The sequence below is a fragment of the Triticum urartu genome, chromosome 6 (genome assembly GCF_003073215.2).
Source record: "Triticum urartu cultivar G1812 chromosome 6, Tu2.1, whole genome shotgun sequence".
Classification (NCBI taxonomy): domain Eukaryota; kingdom Viridiplantae; phylum Streptophyta; class Magnoliopsida; order Poales; family Poaceae; genus Triticum; species Triticum urartu.
In genome coordinates, this window is record NC_053027.1 from 548,783,136 (window position 1) to 548,803,316 (window position 20,181).

The following is a 20,181-nucleotide window of genomic DNA, read 5'->3' on the forward strand; positions in this document are numbered from 1 at the left end:
TCCTGAGGGACATCCTAAGAGAATTGAACAAGATTCTCAGAGAAATAATATTGACGCACCTAGTCCTTCTAAGAGGAAGAAAAAGAAAAATGATAGGACTTTGCATGCTTCTAGTGAACCTGTTATTGACACACCTGAGAATCCTAATGATATCTCCATTTCTGATGCTGAAACACAATCTGGTAATGAGCATGAACCTAGTAAAAATGTTAATAATGATGTTCATGTTGATGCTCAACCTAGTAATGACAATGAAGTAGAGATTGAACCTGCTGTTGATCTTGATAACCCACAATCAAAGAATCAATGTTATGATAAGAGAGACTTTGTTGCTAGGAAGCACGGTAAAGAAAGAGAACCATGGGTTCAGAAACCCATGCCTTTTCCTCCCAAACCATCCAAGAAAAAGGATGACGAGGATTTTGAGCGCTTTGCAGAAATGATTAGACCTATCTTTTTGCGTATGCGTTTGACTGATATGCTTAAAATGAATCCTTATGCTAAGTACATGAAAGAAATTTTAGTAATAAAAGAAAGATAGCGGAAGCTGAAATTTCCACCATGCTTGCTAATTATACTTTTAAGGGTGGAATACCTAAGAAACAAGGAGATCCCGGTGTACCAACTATACCATGCTCCAGTAAAAGAAACTATGTTAAAACTGTTTTATGTGATCTTGGAGCCGGTGTTAGTGTTATGCCTCTCTCTTTATATCGTAGACTTGATTTGAATAAGTTGACACCTATTGAAATATCTTTGAAATGGCTGATAAATCAACTGCTATACCTGTCGGTATTTGTGAGGATGTGTCTGTTCTGGTTGCAAACGTTACTATTTTAACAGACTTTGTTATTCTTGATATTCCCGAGGACGATAGTATGTCTATTATTCTTGGAAGACCCTTTTTGAATACTGCAAGGGCTGTTATTGATTGCAACAAAGGCAATGTCACTTTTCATGTTAATGGTACTGAGCATACGGTACACTTTCCGAGGAAACAACCTCAAGTCCACAGTATCAACTCTATTGGAAAAATTCCATCGATTATTTTTGGAGGTTTTGAATTTCCTCTTCCTACTGTCAAGAAGAAATATGATATTCTTATTGTTGGGGATGTGCATATCCCCGTTGAGGTAACCTAGTGTTATTCCAAAATTCTCTGGTTCCATGTTATTTGGAATGAGTTTGTTAACAAGACCTGATCAACCTTGTTAGTGGATTCCGTTTGATGAGCATGAGATGGATGAATTTAGAAAACACAATTGTCTGTACCCTCTTTTTTACTTTCTGTTATTTATATAATAAAGCAAAAATAGTATTTTCTGTCTGTTTTCTGAATTATCAATGCAATAAAAAATACCCCGAAAATAAAAGTTCTCCAAATGCCCTGAAATTTAAATACGATTTTTTCTAGAATATTTGAGAATATCTGGCACTGAGAACACACCAGGGGGATCAAGTGTTGGGGAACGTAGTAATTTCAAAAAAAAATCCTACGCATACGCAGGATCATGGTGATGCATAGCAACGAGAGGGGAGAGTGTCGTCGACTTACCCTCATAGACCGTTAAGCGGAAGCGTTATGACAACGCAGTTGATGTAGTCGTACGTCTTCACGATCGACCGATCCTCAGTACCGAACGTACGGCACCTCCGTGTTCAGCACACGTTTAGCTCGGTGATGTCCCGTGAACTCATGATCCAGTAGAGCTCGGGGAAGAGTTTCGTCAGCACGACAGCGTGGTGACGATGTTGATGAAGCTACCACAACAGGGCTTCACCTAAACACCGCTACAGTATGACCGAGGTGGATTATGGTGGAGGGGGGCACCGCGCACGGTTGGGAGAGATCTTTGTGATCAACTTTGTGTGTATAGAGGTGCCCCTTCCCCTGTATATAAAGGACCAAGTGGGAGGCCGGCCGGCCCTTGTTGGCGCACCAGGAGGAGGAATCCTCCTCCTAGTAGGAGTAGGATTCCTCCCTTTCCTACTCCTACTAGGAGGAGGAAAGGAAGGGAGAGAAAGAGAAGGAAAGGGGGGCGCCGCCCCCCTCTCCTAGTCCAATTCGGACAGAGGGGAGGGGGCGCGCTGCCTGCCCTAGGCCGGCGCCTCTCTCTTTCCCTTATGCCCCAACAAGGCCCATTAGCCCCTGGGGGGTTCCGGTAACCCCTCCGGTACTCCGGTAAAATCCCGATTTTACCCGGAACTCTTCCGATGTCCAAATGTAGGCTTCCAATATATCAATCTTTATGTCTCGACCATTTCGAGACTCCTCGTCATGTCCATGATCATATCCGGGACTCCGAACTACCTTCGGTACATCAAAACATATAAACTCATAAAACCGATCGTCATAAAACTTTAAGCGTGCGGACCCTACGGGTTCGAGAACTATGTAGACATGACTGAGACATGTCTCCGGTCAATAACCAATAGCGGAACCTGGATGCTCATATTGGTTCCTACATATTCTACAAAGATCTTTATCGGTCAAACCGCATAACACTATACGTTGTTCTCTTTGTCATCGGTATGTTACTTGCCCGAGATTCGATCATCGGTATCCCAATACCTAGTTCAATCTCGTTACCGGCAAGTCTCTTTACTCGTTTCTTAATGCACTATCCCGCAACTAACTCATTTGTTGCATTGCTTGCAAGTCTTATAGTGATGTTCATTACCGAAAGGGCCCAAAGATACCTCTTCGACAATCATAGTGACAAATCCTAATCTTGATCTATGCCAACTCAACAAGTACCATTGGAGACACCTGTAGAGCACCTTTATAATCACCCAGTTACATTGTGACGTTTGGTAGCACACAAAGTGTTCCTCCAGTATTCGGGAGTTGCATAATCTCATAGTCATAAGAACATGTATAAGTCATGAAGAAAGCAATAGCAGTAAACAGAAACGATCAAGTGCTAAGCTAACGGAATGGGTCAAGTCAATCACATCATTCTCCTAATGATGTGATCCCATTGATCAAATAATAACTCATGTCTATGGTTTGGGAACTTAACCATCTTTGATCAATGAGCTAGTCAAGTAGAGGCATACTAGTGACACTATGTTTATCTATGTATTCACACATGTATTATGTTTTAGGTTAATACAATTCTAGCATGAATAATAAACATTTATAATGAAATAAGGAAATAAATAATAACTTTATTATTGCCTCTAGGGTATATTTCCTTCAGTCTCCCACTTGCACTAGAGTCAATAATCTAGATTACATAGTAATGATTTTAACACCCATGGAGCCTTGGTGCTGATCATGTTTTGATCGTGGAAGAGGCTTAGTCAATGGGTCTGCAACATTCAGATCCGTATGTATCTTGCAAATCTCTATGTCTCCCACCTGGACTTGATCCCGGATGGAGTTGAAGCGTCTCTTGTTGTGCTTGGTTCTCTTGTGAAATCTGGATTCCTTTGCCAAGGCAATTGCACCAGTATTGTCACAAAAGATTTTCATTGGACCCGATGCACTAGGTATGACACCTAGATCGGATATGTACTCCTTCATCCAGACTCCTTCATTCGCTGCTTCAGAAGCAGCAATGTACTCCGCTTCACATGTAGATCCCGCCACCACGCTCTGTTTAGAACTGCTCCAACTGACAGCTCCACCGTTTAATATAAACATGTATCTAGTTTGCTATTTAGAATCGTCCGGATCAGTGTCAAACCTTGCGTCAACGTAACCATTTCCGATGAGAACTTTGTCACCTCCATAAACGAGAAACATATCCTTGGTCCTTTTCAGGTACTTCAGGATGTTCTTGACCGCTGTCAAGTGATCCACTCCTGGATTACTTTGGTACCTCCCTGCTAGGCTAATAGCAAGACACACATCAGGTCTGGTACACAACATTGCATACATTATAGAGCCTATGGCTGAAGCTTAGGGAACATTTTTCATTTTCTCTCTATCTTCTGCAGTGGTCGGGCATTGAGTCTTACTCAACTTCACACCTTGTAACACAGGCAAGAACCCTTTCTTAGCTTGATCAATTTTGAACTTCTTCAAAACTTTATCAAGGTATGTGCTTTGTGAAAGTCCAATTGAGCGTCTTGATCTATCTCTATAGATCTTGATTCCCAATATATAAGCAGCTTCACCGAGGTCTTTCATTGAAAAAATCTTATTCAAGTATCCTTTTATGCTATCCAGAAATTCTATATCATTTCCAATCAACAATATGTCATCCACATATAATATTAGAAATGCTACAGAGCTCCCAGTCACTTTCTTGTAAATACAGACTTCTCCAAAAGTTTGTACAAAACCATATGCTTTGATCACACTATCAAAACATTTATTCCAACTCCGAGAGGCTTGCACCAGTCCATAATGGATCGCTGGAGCTTTCACACTTTGTTAGCTCCCTTTGAATCGATAAAACCTTCAGGTTGCATCATATACAACTCTTCTTCCAGAAATCCATTCAGGAATGCAGTCTTTTCATCCATTTGCCAAATTTCATAATCATAAAACGCGACAATTGCTAACATGATTCGAACGGACTTAAGCATCGCTACGGGTGATAAGGTCTCATCGTAGTCAACTCCTTGAACTTGTCGAAAACCTTTCGCAACATGTCGAGCTTTGTAGACAGTAACATTATCGTCAGCGTCTGTCTTCTTGAAGATCCATTTATTCTCGATGGCTTGCCGATCATCCGACAAGTCAACCAAAGTCCACACTTTGTTCTCATACATGGATCCCATCTCAGATTTCATGGCCTCAAGCCATTTTGCAGAATCTGGGTTCGTCATCGCTTCCTCATAGTTCGTAGGTTCGTCTTGGTCAAGTAACACGACTTCCAGAACAGGATTACCGTACCACTCTGGTGCGGATCTTGCTCTGGTTGACCTACGAGGTTCGGTAGTAACTTGATCTGAAGTTTCATTATCATCATCATTAGCTTCCTCACTAATTTGTGTAGGTGTCACATGAACTGGTTTCTGTGATGAACTACTTTCCAATAAGGGAGTAGGTACATTACCTAATCAAGTTCTACTTTCCTCCCACTCACTTCTTTCGAGAGAAACTCCTTCTCTAGAAGGGATCCATTCTTAGCAACGAATATCTTGCCTTCGGATCTGTGATAGAAGTGTACCCAATAGTTTCCTTTGGGTATCCTATGAAGACACATTTCTCCGATTTGGGTTCGAGCTTATCAGGTTGAAGCTTTTTCACATAAGCATCGCAGCCCCAAACTTTAAGAAACGACAACTTTGGTTTCTTGCCAAACCATAGTTCATAAGGCGCTGTCTCAACAGATTTTGATGGTGCCCTATTTAACGTGAATGCGGCCGTCTCTAAAGCATAACCCCAAAATGATAGCGGTAAATCAGTAAGAGACATCATAGATCGAACCATATCCCGTAAAGCAAGATTACGACGTTCGGACACACCATTACGCTGTGGTGTTCCGGGTGGCGTGAGTTGCGAAACTATTCCGCATTGTTTCAAATGTAGACCAAACTCATAACTCAAATATTCTCCTCCACGATCAGATCGTAGAAACTTTATTTTCTTGTTACAATGATTTTCCACTTCACTCTAAAATTCTTTGAACTTTTCAAATGTTTCAGACTTATGTTTCATTAAGTAGATATACCCATATCTTCTTAAATCATCTGTGAAGGTGAGAAAATAACGATACCCTCCGCGAGCCTCAATATTCATCGGACCACATACATCAGTATGAATGATTTCCAACAAATCTGCTGCTCGCTCCATAGTTCCGGAGAACGGCGTTTTAGTCATCTTTCCCATAAGGCATGGTTCGCAAGTACCAAATGATTCATAATCAAGTGATTCCAAAAGTCCATCAGTATGGAGTTTCTTCATGCGCTTTATACCAATATGACCCAAACAGCAGTGCCACAAATAAGTTGCACTATCATTATCAACTCTACATCTTTTGGCTTCAACATTATGAATATGTGTATCACTACTATCGAGATTCAACAAAAATAGACCACTCTTTAAGGGTGCATGACCATAAAAGACATTACTCATATAAATAGAACAACCATTATTCTCGGATTTAAATGAATAACCGTCTCGCATCAAACAAGATCTAGATATAATGTTCATGCTTAACGCTGGCACCAAATAACAATTATTTAGGTCTAAAACTAATCCCGAAGGTAGATGTAGAGGTAGCGTGCCGACAGCGATCACATCGACTTTGGAACCATTTCCCACGTGCATCGTCACCTCGTTCTTAGCCAGTCTTTGCTTAATCCATAGTCCCTGTTTCGAGTTGCAAATATTAGCAACAGAACCAGTATAAAATACCCAGGTGCCACTGCGAGCTCTGGTAAGCTACACATCAATAACATGTATATCACATATATCTTTGTTCACCTTGCCATCCTTATTATCCGCCAAATACTTGGGGCAGTTCTGCTTCCAGTGACCAGTCTGTTTGCAGTAGAAGCACTCAGTCTCAGGCTTAGGTCCAGACTTGGGTTTCTTCTCCTGAGCAGCAACTTGTTTGCTGTTCTTCTTGAAGTTCCCCTTCTTCTTCCCTTTGCCCTTTTTCTTGAAACTGGTGGTCTTGTTGACCATCAACACTTGATGCTCCTTCTTGACTTCTACCTCCGCAGCTTTTAGCATCGCGAAGAGCTCGGGAATTGTCTTATTCATCCCTTGCATATTATAGTTCATCACGAAGCTTTTGTAGCTTGGTGGCAGTGATTGAAGAACTCTGTCAATTACACTATCAATAGGAAGATTAACTCCCAGTTGATTTAAGTGATTATGATACCCAGACATTTCGAGTATATGCTCACTGATAGAACTATTCTCCTCCATCTTGCAGCTATAGAACTTATTCGTGACTTCATATCTCTCAATCCGGGCATTTGCTTGAAATATTAACTTCAACTCCTGGAACATCTCATATGCTCCATGATGTTCAAAACGTCGTTGAAGTCCCGATTCTAAGCCGTAAAGCGTGGCACACTGAACTATCGAGTAGTCATCAGCTTTGCTCTGCCAGACGTTTAGAACATCTGGTGTTGCTCCTGCAGCAGGTTTGGCACTTAGCGGTGCTTCCAGGACATAATTCTTCTATGCAGCAATGAGGATAATCCTCAAGTTACGGACCCAGCCCGCGTAATTGCTACCATCATCTTTCAACTTTGCTTTCTCAAGGAAAACATTAAAATTTGACAGAACAACAGCACGGGCCATCTATCTACAACAACATAGATAAGCAAAATACTATCAGGTACTAAGTTCATGATAAATTTAAGTTCAATTAATCACATTACTTAAAGAACTTCCACTTAGATAGACATCCCTCTAATCATCTAAGTGATCACGTGATCCATATCAACTAAACCATAACCGATCATCACGTGAAATGGAGTAGTTTTCAATGGTGAACATCATTATGTTGATCATATCTACTATGTGATCCACGCTCGACCTTTCGGTCTCAGTGTTCCGAGGCCATATCTGCATATGCTAGGATCGTCAAGTTTAACCCGAGTATTCTGCTTGTGCAAAACTGTCTTGCACCCGTTGTAGATGGACGTGGATCTTATCACACCTGATCATCATGTGGTGTCTCGGCACGACGAACTTTGGCAACGGTGCATACTCAGGGAGAACACTTTTATCTTGAAATTTAGTTAGAGATCATCTTATAATGCTACTGTGAAACAAAGCAGAATAAGATGCATAAAGGATAAACATCACATGCAATCAATATAAGTGATATGATATGGCCATCATCATCTTGTGCTTGTGATCTCCATCTCTAAAGCACCGTCATGATCACCATCGTCACCGGCGCGACACCTTGATCTCCATCGTAGCATCGTTGTCGTCTCGCCAACTATTGCTTCTACGACTATCGCTACCGCTTAGTGATAAAGTAAAGCAATTACAGGGCGATTGCATTGCATACAATAAAGCGACAACCATATGGCTCCTGCCAGTTGCAGATAACTCTGTTACAAAACATGATCATCTCATAAAATAAATATAGCATCATGTCTTGACCATATCACATCACAACATGCCCTGCAAAAACAAGTTAGACGTCCTCTACTTTGTTGTTGCAAGTTTTACGTGGCTGCTACGGGCTGAGCAAGAACCGTTCTTACCTATACATCAAAACCACAATGATAGTTTGTCAAGTTAGTGCTGTTTTAACCTTCTCAAGGACTGGGCGTAGCCACACTCGGTTCAACTAAAGTTGGAGAAACTGACACCCGCCAGCCACCTATGTGCAAAGCACGTCGATAGAACCAGTCTCACGTAAGCGTACGCGTAATGTCGGTCTGGGCCGCATCATCCAACAATACCGCCGAACCAAAATATGACATGCTGGTAAGCAGTATGACTTGTATCGCCCACAACTCACTTGTGTTCTACTCGTGCATATAACATCTACGCATAAAACCAGGCTCGGATGCCACTGTTGGGGAACGTAGTAATTTCAAAAAATTTCCTACGCACACGCAGGATCATGGTGATGCATAGCAATGAGAGGGGAGAGTGTCGTCCACGTACCCTCGTAGATCGTTAAGCGGAAGCGTTATGACAATGTGGTTGATGTAGTCGTACGTCCTCACGATCGACCGATCCTCAGTACCGAATGTACGGCACCTCCGCATTCAGCACATGTTCAGTTCGGTGACGTCCCGCGAACTCACGACCCAGTAGAGCTCGGGGAAGAGTTTTTTCAGCACGATGGCATGGTGACGATGTTGATGAAGCTACCGCAGCAGGGCTTCGCCTAAACACCGCTGTAGTATGACCTAGGTGGATTATGGTGGAGGGGGGCACCGCACACGACTGGGAGAGATCTTTGTGATCAACTTTGTGTGTCTAGAGGTGCCCCCTGCCCCTGTATATAAAGGAGTAAGGGGGAGGCCGGCCGTCCCTTGTTGGCGCGCCAGGAGGAGGAATCCTCCTCCTAGTAGGAGTAGGATTCCTCCCTTTCCTACTCCTACTAGGAGGGGGAAAGGAAGGGAGAGAAAGAGAAGGCAAGGGGGGCGCCGCCCCCCTCTCCTAGTCCAATTCTGACAGAAGGGAGGGGTGCGCTGCCTGCCCTAGGCCGGCCCCTCTCTCTTTCCCTTATGGCCCAACAAGGCCCATTAGCCCCCGGGGGGTTCGGGTAACCCCTCCGGTACTCCGGTAAAATCTCGATTTTCCCGGAACTCTTCCGATGTCCAAATGTAGGCTTCTAATATATCAATCTTTATGTCTCGACCATTTCGAGACTCCTCGTCATGTACGTGATCATATCCGGGACTCCGGACTACCTTCGGTACATCAAAACATATAAACTCATAAAATCGATCGTCACAGAACTTTAAGCATGCGGACCCTACGGGTTCGAGAACTATGTAGACATGACAGAGACATGTCTCCGGTCAATAACCAATAGCAAAACCTGGATGATCATATTGGTTCCTACATATTCTATGAAGATCTTTATCGGTCAAACCGCATAACACTATACGTTGTTCTCTTTGTCATGGGTATGTTACTTGCCCGAGATTCGATCGTCGGTATCCCAATACCTAGTTCAATCCCGTTACCAGCAAGTCTCTTTACTCGTTTTGTAATGCACTATCCCGCAACTAACTCATTAGTTGCATTGCTTGCAAGGCTTATAGTGATGTGCATTACCGAGAGGGCCCAGAGATACCTCTCCGACAATCAGAGTGACAAATCCTAATCTTGATCTATGCCAACTCAACAAGTACCATCGGAGACACCTGTAGAGCACCTTTATAATCACCCAGTTACGTTGTGACATTTGGTAGCACACAAAGTGTTCCTCCGGTATTCGGGAGTTGCATAATCTCATAGTCATAAGAACATGTATAAGTCATGAAGAAAGCAATAGCAGTAAACAGAAACGATCAAGTGCTAAGCTAACGGAATGGGTCAAGTCAATCACATCATTCTCCTAATGATGTGATCCCATTGATCAAATAACAACTCATGTCTATGGTTTGGAAACTTAACCATCTTTGATCAATGAGCTAGTCAAGTAGAGGCATACTAGTGACACTATGTTTGTCTATGTATTCACACATGTATTATGTTTCGGGTTCATACAATTCTACCATGAATAATAAACATTTATCATGAAATAAGGAAATAAATAATAAGTTTATTATTGCCTCTAGGGCATATTTCCTTCAACGGGGCGCCCCCCCTAGGGCGCGCCCCCTGTCTCGTGGGACCTCTGTGGATCCTCCGACGTCCTCCCTGCACCCATATATACCCACGTGACCTAATACTTCCAGAACGGAGATTAGATTGAGAGTTCCGCCGCTAGAAGCCTCCGTAGCCAGCAAAAGTCAATCAGGACCCTGTTCCAGCACCCTGCCGGAGGGGGGAACCCTCACCGGTGGCCATCTTGATCATCCCGGCGCTCTCCATGACGAGGAGGGAGTAGTTCTCCCTCAGGGCTGAGGGTATGTACCAGTAGCTATGTGTTTGATCACTCTCTCTTTGTTCGGCACGATCTTGATGTATCGCGCTTTGCTATTATAGTTGGATCTTATGTTTCTCCTCCCCCTCTTCTCTCTTGTAATGAATTGAGTTTCCCCTTTGAAGTCATTTATCGGATTGAGTCTTTAAAGATTTGAGAACACTTGATGTATGTCTTGCCGTGCGTATCTATGGTGACAATGGGATACCACGTGATTCACTTGATGTATGTTTTGGTGATCAACTTGCGGGTTCCGCCCATGAACCTATGCATAGGGGTTGCACAGTTTTCGTCTGGATTCTCCGTGTAGGAACTTTGGGCACTCTTTGAGGTTCTATGTGGTTGGTTGAATAGAATGAATCTGAGATTGTGTGACGGATGTTTATCGTATAATCAATACCCACGATACTTGAGGTGACATTGGAGTATCTAGTGACATTAGGTTTTGATTGATTTGTGTCTTAAGGTGTTATTCTAGTACTGACTCTAGGCTGTTTGTGACACTTATAGGAATAGCCCAACGGATTGATTGGAAAGAATAACTTTGAGGTGGTTTCGTACCCTACCATAATCTCTTCGTTTGTTCTCCGCTATTAGTGACTTTGGAGTGACTCTTTGTTGCATGTTGAGGGATAGTTATGTGATCCAATTATGTTAGTATTGTTGAGAGGACTTACACTAGTGAAAGTATGAACCCTAGGCCTTGTTTCAGCGCATTGCAATACTGTTTATGCTCACTTTTATCATTCGTTACCTTGCTGTTTTTATAATTTCAGATTACAAATACCTTTATCTACTATCCATATACCACTTGTTTCACCATCTCTTCGCCGAACTAGTGCACCTATACAATTTACCATTGTATTGGGTGTGTTGGGGACACAAGAGACTCTCTGTTATTTGGTTGCAGGGTTGCTTGAGAGAGACCATCTTCATCCTACGCCTCCTACGGATTGATAAACCTTAGGTCATCCACTTGAGGGAAATTTGCTACTGTCCTACAAACCTGTGCACTTGCAGGCCCAACAACGTCTACAAGAAGAAGGTTGTGTAGTAGACATCAAGCTCTTTTCTGGCACCGTTGCCGGGGAGGTTAGCGCTTGAAGGTATATCTTTAGATCTTGCAACCGAGTCTTTTAGTTTCTTGTTTTTATCACTAGTTTAGTTTATAAAAGAAAACTATAAAAAATGGAATTGAGTTTGTCTCATATGCTTCACCTTTTTAATATCTTTCGCGAGTATGATGGAAAGGATAATTGTGCTCAAGTGCTAGAAGAAGAAATCTATAAAATGTTTGCCACTAAATATTTGAATGATGAGCATGATTGCAATGTTTTTAGTACGAATTCTTTGAATATCCATGATGCTAATGATGATTGGACTAGTTATGATGAAAATGCCTCCTATAAACATGTCAATTTTTGTGGAGTAGACTGGGTTTGCAAGTACACACCAAATAGGGAAGATAGATATTGCAAGAGGCATAAGTACTTAGAAACCAAATCATTGCAAGAAAGCCTAGATGAGTGTGCTGAAAGATTCAATATTTTTCGTGCCCCTTGTGAACTTTGCAATGAACATGGTCATTTAAAGCTCCAATGCTATTTGTTTCATGATCAAGTCGTGTCCAAACATTGTGATAATTTGATTACCCTTGAGCATCATAAAGAGCTTAGCCTTCTTTTGGGTTATGAAGAAATGAAACGTATAACTGAGGGTATTCCAAAGTTTAATCTTAATAGAGTTCTTGATTTTGATCTAGAGAAAATTTATATGTATTGTGCGGTGAATTGCATTGATAATCCTTATATTGCCAACTACATAAAGAAAAGAAAACAATTAGAAGATGAAGAGAATACTAATGAAAGGGAAGAGACTTCCCAATATCCTCCTATTATTTCTTATGATGAATCAGGTAACGAGGAGGAGCCTCCTATTCAACCAATCTCATTAATAAGGAGCTCCAAAAAGAGGATTGAACCCACACATGATGTGGTGAAGAAGAAGAAAAGAAAAAGGAAGAGAGGTAAAAAGGTATCTCTCCCAAATAAAGTTGCTCCTATTACTATTGTGCCTCATGAAAATATAATTGTGGAAGATAATGATACTTCTTATGATCTTGAAAATCTTTTTGGCACTTGCTTGGAAGAATATGATAATTGCTATACTATTGGTGCTATCCATGCTATTAATTATGAGAGTGATTATGCTTATGATATGAAAAGGCCCAAGCTTGGGGAAGCTATGTTTGATGAGGATGACATATTTTAGAATATATTTGCTGCAATTAATGTTTTTCCCAAGCTTGGGGATGCTATGTTTAATAATGATGATATTTTTAGCCTTCCATGTTTTGATATGCAAGTTTATAATGATGATAGCATGCCTCCTACTTATGATAATTATTGTGATGATACATATGCTATAAAAAGTAGTGATTATATTTATAAAACCTGTCATGATTATGATTACCCCTTCTCTGAACATTACTCTTTTAATGTGGAACCAATTTATAGTATCCAAGTCTCTTATGATACTTCCACTGCCTCGAATGAGAAGAATTTTGCTTATGTGGAGAGTAATAAAAATTCTATGCTTGTAGATCATGAAAAGAATGCTTTAGATGCTGGTTATATTGTTGAATTCATTCATGATGCTACTGAAAATTATTATGAGGAAGGAATATATGCTTGTAGGAATTGCAATAATATCAAGTTTCCTCTCTATGTGCTTAAAATTTTGAAGTTATGCTTGTTTTACCTTCCTATGCTAGTTGATTATTGTTCCCCCAAGTTGTTTGCTCACAAAATCCCTATGCATAGGAAGTGGGTTAGACTTAAATGTGCTAGTCATATTCTTCATGATGCTCTCTTTATGTTACAATTCTTATCCTTTATGTGAGCATCATTGAAATCATCATGCCTAGCTAGGGGCGTTAAACGATAGCGCTTGTTGGGAGGCAACCCAATTTTATTTTTGTTCCTGTTTAGTAATAAATAATTCATCTAGCCTCTGCTTAGATGTGGTTTTATTCTTTTAGTTAGTGTTTGTGCCAAGTAGAACCGTTGGGAAGACTTTGGGGAAAGTCTTGTTGATCATGCTGTCAAAAACAGAAACTTTAGTGCTCACGAGAATTGCTGCCATTTCTATTTGGAGAGTGCTATTTAGTTAATTATTTTTGAAGATGATTAATAGATAAATTCCTCAGGTCCAGCAATTTATTTGAGAATTTTATGAGTTCCAGAAGTATACGTTTGATCCAGATTACTACAGACTGTTCTGTTTTTCATGTGTTGTTTACTTATTTTGATGAATCTATGGCTAGTAAAATAGTTTATAAACCATAGGGAAGTTGGAATACAGTATGTTTAACACCAATATAAATAAAGAATGAGTTCATTACAGTGCCTTATGATGGTGATTTACTTTCTTATACTAACGGAGCTCACGAGTTTTCTACTTTGAGTTTTGTGTTGTGAAGTTTTCAAGTTTTGGATAAGGATTCGATGGACTATGGAATAAGGAGTGGAAAGAGCCTAAGCTTGGGGATTCCCAAGGAACCCCAAGGTAATATTCAAGGACAACCAAGAGCCTAAGCTTGGGGATGCCCCGGAAGGCATCCCCTCTTTCGTCTTCGTTCATCGGTAACTTTACTTGGAACTATATTTTTATTCGCCACATGATATGTGTTTTGCTTGGAGCGTCAATTTATTTTATTAGGATTTTCTTGCTGTTATTTAGAAAAATGTTTTCATCTTTTATTTCAATAGAAGTGGCATTGATAGCCTTTACTATGCCTATGTTACTAGTATACATGTCGCTGTTTGAAAACAGAAAGTTTACCGCTGTTGCAATAATTCCCTAGAAAAGTCAGAATGTGATAAAATGTTGAAACCTTTTGCATATTAAGCTCTGATAAATTTACTACAGTGGGAATTTTATTTCATAATTTTTGGAGCTAGGGAAGTAAGGATGTTTCTGCATTCTTTACAGACTGTCCTGTTTAGGCAGATTGCTGTTATGTTTGCATTGTTTGCATATGTTTGCTTCTTTAATGATTCTATTTGACGATAGGACTATTAAATATGCAGAGGCATTTAGTATGAAATGTTGAATAATAATTTTAGTGGTTTGCTACAGTAGAGTATGATAAGGTTTTTGCAATGGTTTATACTAACTTATCTCACGAGTCCTTGTTGAGTTTTGTGTGGATGAAGCTTTTGAGATTTAGGGAGACCGTGATATGAGAGGAATTAAGGAGACACAAAAGCTCAAGATTGGGGATGCCCAAGGCACCCCAAGATAATATCTCAAGAAGTCTCAAGCGTCTAAGCTTGGGGATGCCCCGGTTGGCATCCCACCTTTCTTCTTCAACAACTATCGGTTAGTATCGGTTTATCCTAAGTTTTTGCTTCTTCACATGATGTTTGCTATTCTTAGAATGTCATTTTATTTTGCTTTGCTTGCTGTTTGAATAGAATACCAAGATCTGAAATTATTAAATGTTAGAGAGTCTTCACATAGTTGCATAATTATTCGACTACTCATTGATCTTCACTTATATCTTTCGGAGTAGTTTGTCATTTGCTCTAGTGCTTCACTTATATATTTTAGAGCATGGTGGTAGTTTTATTTTGAAGAAATAGATGAACTCTCATGCTTCACTTAGATTATTTTGAGAGTCTTAAATAGCATGGTAATTTTCTTAAAATCCTAATATGCTAGGTCTTCAAGAATAATAAAATTCTCTTATGAGTGTGTTGAATACTATGAGAAGTTTGATACTTCATAATTGTTTTGAGATATGAAGATGGTGATATTAGAGTCATGCTAGTTGAGTAGTTTTGAATTTGAGAGATACTTGTGTTGAAGTTTGTGATTCCCGTAGCATGCACGTATGGTGAACCGTTATGTGATGAAGTCGGAGCATGATTTATTTATTGATTGTCTTCCTTATGAGTGGCGGCCGGGATGAGCGATGGTCTTTTCCTACCAATCTATCCCCCTAGGAGCATGTGCGTAGTACTTTGTTTCGATAACTAATAGATTTTTGCAATAAGTATGTGAGTTCTTTATGACTAATGTTGAGTCCATGGATTATACGCACTCTCACCCTTCCACCATTGCTAGCCTCTCTAGTACCGCGCAACTTTCGCCGCTACCATAAACCCACCATATACCTTCCTCAAAACAGCCACCATACCTACCTATTATGGCATTTCCATAGCCATTCCGAGATATATTGCCATGCAACTTTCCACCGTTCCATTTATTATGACACACATTCATCATTGTCATATTGCTTAGCATGATCATGTAGTTGACATAGTATTTGTGGCAAATCCACCATTCATAATTCTTTCATACATGTCACTCATGCGTATTGCACATCCCGGTACACCGCCGGAGGCATTCATATAGAGTCATATCTTGTTCTAAGTATCGAGTTGTAATTCTTGAGTTGTAAGTAAATAAAAGTGTGATGATCATCATTCAATAGAGCATTGTCCCCCAAAAAAGGAAAGGCCAAATAAAAAAAAGAGAGGCCAAAAAAAAGAAAGGCCAAATAAATAAATAAAAAGGGGCAATGCTACTACCTTTTTTCCACACTTGTGCTTCAAAGTAGCACCATGATATAGCGAGTCTCATATATTGTACTTCAAAGTAGCACCATGTTCTTCATATAGAGAGTCTCATATGTTGTCACTTTCATATACTAGTGGGAATCTTTCATTATAGAACTTGGCTTGTATATTCCAATGATGGGCTTCCTCAAAATGCCCTAGTTTCTTTTGTTGAGCTTTCATACATTTATATCTCTAGTGCATCCGTTCCATGGCAATCCCTACTCACCCACATTGATATCTATTGATGGGCATCTCCATAGCCCGCTGATACGCCTAGTTGATGTGAGACTATCTTCCCCTCCTTTTTGTCTTCTCCACAACCACCATTCTATTCCACCTATAGTGCTATATCCATGGCTCACGCTCATGTATTGCGTGAAGATTGAAAAAGTTTGAGAACATCAAAAGTATGAAACAATTGCTTGGCTTGTCATCGGGGTTGTGCATGATTTAAATATTTTGTGTGGTGAAGATGGAGCATAGCCAGACTATATGATTTTGTAGGGATAGCTTTCTTTGGCCATGTTATTTTGAGAAGACATAATTGCTTAGTTAGTATGCTTGAATTATTATTGTTTTCATGTCAATATGAACTTTTATCTTGAATCTTCCGGATCTGAATATTCATATCACAAGTAAGAAGAATTACATTGAAATTATGCCAACTAGCATTCCACATCAAAAATTATCTATTTATCATTTACCTACTCTAGGACGAGCAGGAATTAAGCTTGGGGATGCTTGATACGTGTCCTACATATCTATAATTTTTGATTGCTCCATGCTATATTATCTACTGTTGTAGGCAATAATGGGCTTTATTATCCACTTTTATATTATTTTTGGGACTAACCTATTAACCGGTGGCCCAGCCCAGATTTGCTGTTTTATGCCTATTTCAGTGTTTTAAAGAAAAGGAATATCAGACGGAGTCGAAACGGAACGAAATCAACTGGAGAAGTTATTTTTGGAAGGAAACACACCTGATGGACTTGGACCCCATGTCAAGGAAGGAACAAGTTGCTCACGAGGGTGGGGGGCGCGCCCCCTGTCTCATGGGGCCCTCGTGGCTCCCCTGACGTACCTCCTACACCCATATATACCTACGTGATCTAAAACTTCCAGAACGGAGATTAGATCGGGAGTTCCGCCGCCAGAAGCCTCCGTAGCCACCGCAAACCAATCTAGACCCGTTCCAGCACCCTGTCAGAGAGGGCAATCCCTCTCCGATGGCCATCTTCATCATCCTGGTGCTCTCCATGACGAGGAGGGAGTAGTTCTCCCTCGGGGCTGAGGGTATGTACCAGTGCTATGTGTTTGATCTCTCTCTCTCTCGTGTTCTTGATTTGGCACGATCTTGATGTATCACGAGCTTTGCTATTATAGTTGGATCTTATGTTTCTCCTCCCCCTCTTCTCTCTTGTAATGAATTGAGTTTCCCCTTTGAAGTAATCTTATCGGATTGAGTCTTTAAAGATTTGAGAACACTTTATGTATGTCTTGCCGTGGATATCTGTGGTGACAATGGAATATCACGTGATTCACTTGATGTATGTTTTGGTGATCAACTTGCGGGTTCCGCCCATGAACCTATGCATAGGGGTTGGCACACTTTTTCGTCGTGATTCTCCGGTAGAAACTTTGGGGCACTCTTTGAGGTCCTTTGTGTTGGTTGAATAGATGAATCTGAGATTGTGTGATGCATATCGTATAATCATACCCACGGATACTTGAGGTGACATTGGAGTATCTAGGTGACATTAGGGTTTTGGTTGATTTGTGTCTTAAGGTGTTATTCTAGTACGAACTCTAGGGCTGTTTGTGACACTTATAGGAATAGCCGAATGGATTGATTGGAAAGAATAACTTTGAGGTGGTTTCGTACCCTACCATAATCTCTTCGTCCATTCTCCTCTATTAGTGACTTTGGAGTGACTCTTTGTTGCATGTTGAGGGATAGTTATGTGATCCAATTATGTTAGTATTGTTGAGAGGACTTACACTAGTGAAAGTATGAACCCTAGGCCTTGTTTCAGCGCATTGCAATACTGTTTATGCTCACTTTTATCATTCATTACCTTGCTGTTTTTATAATTTCAGATTACAAATACCTTTATCTACTATCCATATACCACTTGTTTCACCATCTCTTCGCCGAACTAGTGCACCTATACAATTTACCATTGTATTGGGTGTGTTGGGGACACAAGAGACTCTTTGTTATTTGGTTGCAGGGTTGCTTGAGAGAGACCATCTTCATCCTACGCCTCCTGCGGATTGATAAACCTTAGGTCCTCCACTTGAGGGAAATTTGCTACTGTCCTACAAACCTGTGCACTTGCAGGCCCAACAACGTCTACAAGAAGAAGGTTGTGTAGTAGACATCAGGGCTTTATCACTCTCACTTAGCCAAAGGAGCTTTAGTATGGTCGGCGCAGCCCGTTCTGTTCAGAAGACCGTACTAGGGGCTCTATAAGCGCCTGATCGAAGAAAAAAACTGACCCACCGCACGCTGCATTGGTTATGGCATTATGCGGGAGAAATCCTTAAGGATTTTGTGACCGCTCGAACAGCTGACCAGCTCTCGCCGTATCATGACAGTCAGTTTTCGGTTTTCTCTACTGAGGTGCTCGGCCGGAAGAACCGGGACACAATCGCAGTAGTTCTCCCAGTGCTACCTTAGCCGATAAAGCGGAACATAAGGTACCAAAACATAGGATCCGGGCAAACCCAACTATTGACCCAAGACATGATTCGGAGCTGATGCATATAATGCTATAAGTTCGGGGTGCCGAACTTCTGTGAAGGTGTTCAGACTTTCATTGCCGTGTTACGGGAAAGGCGAAGCCCCTGGCGTAATTAGGGCATACCGCTGTGTACGGATGCCATTTGACGAAATGATTTCGGTAAGAAATAACCAGCAGGTAAACATCATATGAATCCACATGTTGTATAAATAATACGTCTATGCGTATGGTACAAGTAATGTGATAAAAAAGGAGTTGTGATAGCAGAACCTCCTGTGACCAGGGGGAAGAGGTTGGGTGCGGGTCCGTATTATAGACGGACGTTCGCCGCGGGGAATGTCTAAGGATCCCCAGACGCATTTGAGCTGCCTCTGTGGAGTCCGTCCTGGTCGGTGCAAAGGTGAACCTGCGAAGGAAATATAAGGAATGTTTGCGTGCCGGAGGGTGGTTGAGCCGTTGAGTTCGTCCTGTCGTGGCCTTCGCCGGAGTGTTTAATTGAACCCTAGACGAGCCGGAGTATCCTTCCGCAAAGTAGTTCAAAGCCCCTTGACGGTGTCCGGGAGCCAAGGTGCCGACTCGAGGTTCGGCCACAAGGTGCTGCTCGGTGTTCCTGCTGCTAAGGTAGTGATGTATTTGTTGGTGTCGAAGGAAAATTCGTCCTTGCCATGAACTGTGATGACGCCGCGTGGACCGGGCATTTTCAGCTTATGGTAGGCATAATGTGGCACCGCGTTGAATCGAGCGAACGCGGTATGCCCGAGCAGTGCGTGATAGTCACTGCGGAAAGGGGCAATTTCAAAGATTAACTCTTCGGTACGGTAATTTTCTGGTGATTGCTACCTCTTGAGCACTGCGTTGGATTTCCCCGAAGAGGAAGGGATGATGCAGCAAAGTAGCATAAGTATTTCCCTCAGTTTTTGAGAACCAAGGTATCAATCCAGTAGGAGGCTACGCGCGAGTCCCTCATACCTACATAGAAACAATAGCTCAACGCAACCAACACGCTTAGGGGTTGTCAATCCCTTCACGGTCACTTATGAAAGTGAGATCTGATAGAGATGATAAATAATATTTTTGGTATTTTTGGTATAGAGATGCAAAGTAAAAGCAAAGCAATAATAAAGTGATGGAGATTGATATGATGAGAAAGAGCCCCGGGAGCCATAGGTTTCACTAGTGGCTTCTCTCAAGAACATAAGTATTCTATGGTGGGTGAACAAATTACTGTTGAGCAATTGACAGAATTGAGCATAGTTATGAGAATATCTAGGTATGATCATGTATATAGGCATCACGTCTGAGACAAGTAGACCGAAATGATCC